This window comes from Benincasa hispida, unplaced genomic scaffold, assembly GCF_009727055.1.
Source record: "Benincasa hispida cultivar B227 unplaced genomic scaffold, ASM972705v1 Contig625, whole genome shotgun sequence".
NCBI classification, from domain to species: Eukaryota; Viridiplantae; Streptophyta; class Magnoliopsida; order Cucurbitales; family Cucurbitaceae; genus Benincasa; species Benincasa hispida.
The window spans coordinates 6408-9232 of NW_024064981.1; positions in this window are offsets into that span (position 1 = coordinate 6408).

Sequence of the window (2825 nt, forward strand, 5' to 3'; positions counted from 1 at the left end):
AAATTGACACCCGGCACGATAAACATAATTTTTTAATGAATTAAATTTATACTTTTTATTGAAGTTGCTGACGATATGTCGTAAGCAGAAACGATGGTGACATTTCGGTCCCGTCCAACCATTTACTGGGTTGTTCACTGCTGCAATTATACCAGCATGTCGATCTGAAATTAAACAAATGCAAGTGGAAGTAGATGGCCGTTTGAGTCAACTGATGTAGCAATCAACAGTTTTTCTCTATATTTGCCGTACAAGTATGTACCATCTATCTGAATAATTGACCGACATTTATTAAAAGCTTCTATACAAGGACCAAATGTCCAAAATACAGAAGTTAGGATAACATGGCCTTCAGTAAGCGTTTCTTTAACTCTCCACTCTACTCGTGTTCCAGGATTGGTCTGTTTAACCATATATAACCACCTAGGCAACAATTTGTAAGACTCATCCTAATCACCGAATACTTTAGCCAACGCTTTTCTTTTTCCCTCCCATACCCTGTGGTAAGGAACATGATATCCAAATTTTGATTTAATGTCGGACTGCAGTTGTGCCACACTGATAGATAGTTTTTCTCTTACGGTGTCACAAAACTCCAGTGCAATCATTGATGAATCTAATTGCACGTGACTTTGACTTAGTTCTGAATAAAAACATGTATGCTGCTCATCATACTTAGTGATCTCGAACAAGCCATGCGATTTTTTCTTTATTGCATGAAGTCTCCACTTGCAACCTTCCTCCCACTTCTTACACCGAATTGTCCAAATCATCGGTATAGATTCAACAACCTCGTATGGTGCGTGACACTTTATAGCAAAACATTTGACCACGTGTTGTAGTATTTCCTTGTCTTGACAAATCATTCCTTTATACAATTGCATATTGTCAACGTCCACAGGAGCTATAATTGGGTCATATTCCCAAATGCTATCCAATACATTCATATCCAAATCATTGAATGTATCTGAAAGTATCTCATGTTCACGACCATCGAAATCCAACTCTTTAAATTCGTCATCCGTTTCTGTACAGGTTGTTAGCCGTCATATCTTCATTATCACATGGCGATGCAACTGACTCCGGATCAGGATCGATACATTGAGTTCGATCTTCAAACTGGTTAAATGATGTATCAGGATCCACCTCTATCATATTTATATTTACTTACAAATGCACTACATTTGGCACTGGCATTGCCATTGAGAACATCAAGTTCATAGCTTGTGCATTCGAAATAGGGAATGACATATATTTTATTGATCCTGATGGTTCTAGATTGGGATGTCTATATATTATTTCTATCTGATTTGCCCCCATATCTACACTAAGTAACATCCCAATCATTTGAATGAATTGTTTAAATACAATTTCACTGTTCACATTTATGGTAAAACTCCCACTTGATGGTTGGTCATATCAACTCCATCAATACCATCAATCATATTACCATTTGTAAACAACAAAAATCCCAAGCATTTGCCCATTTTCTTAAAAAAAAAAAAAACACTATAACATTAAAGTTAATACTAAATAAATCAAAATATCATTAGAATAAACGTAACACTTTTCAGAATATTCATTAAGTTCAACTTACAAATTCCCGACAGGGGTAGTCTTCTTTTTTTCTTTCAAAAGTGTGAAACGTTTCACCCTTTCTTTCCTGTTATTTGTTATCTGACAACAATTACAATAAAAATTTTAAAAAAAATAAAAAACTAGAATCTATAAAAACAAAATAATATTTAAGAACAAAAACAAATTTTATAATTATTCTTAAAAATAAAAATTTAGTAGTAGAGTTAACAACCAGTATAGGTTGTTGTGGAGGAATATTTTGTATTAACGAATAGCAAGATGAGGAATGGAAATGTGAAATTGGGCAGGAGAGAAGCAATATGATTTCTCGAAGGCTTATCTTTCAAAGGGCCGAGAGCTGCGTCTGAGGCAGTGACCTATGCTATAGGGGCAGTGAGCAATCAATGGGAGAGAAGTGAGCAAATATAGGGCATGAGTCTCAAAAAATTATCGAGGGAGTGATTGAGGAAAAATGAGACGGGGGATGAGTGTGTTTAAGAAGGATGTAGCGCGAGTGTTTAGAACATCTCGACCACGGGGTTTAGGGTGGATTGAAAGGCATTAAGGCTATGGCAGAGGGACATTGATGGCGTAATGAATGCATGGAATCGGAGCAGGGAATCAGATACGTCGAATGCCATGTCAGAGGAACGTCGTGCAGTGGATCGTCCCGACGATCGGAAGCACAGGTGGCACTTGGTGATATATATGCTCACTCCTTTTATCAGAGTTATTGGAAGTAACATAACAGTAAAGGACAGATTTCCCATGTTGGCCAGACCACCGTTTCAAACTGACTGGCTGACCTTGTTCTTATACCATGTGGCCAGAACTCAATCTCGCTCTCGTCACAACTCATCGCTCTTCTTCAATTTCGCCTTCTCAATTTCGCTCTCTCAGCTCTTGAATCTCGCTTTAATCTCGCTCTCGTCTACAATCTCTCGCTATTCCATTCGCCTCTCCTACAAATCTCGCTTCTCAACTCTCTCATCTCCCATACAATCTCCTCTTCTCTTACAATGTCTGCTTCACCTTTATCTTCCTTGTCAGGGTTGAAGTTTTGATTATGGTATGCCAGGACTTCAGAACTATCGACAAACCAGGCTAATATTACCAAATTAGCGAATTCCCTTCTCGGATTCCCTTTATAGAGCCCGAGGATTCCTCATCACAAAAGATTAACGAGTACTCTCCATTTCCTTGTCGTAGGGTTGAAGTTGTTCGACTTTGTATGTTCGAAACTTCAA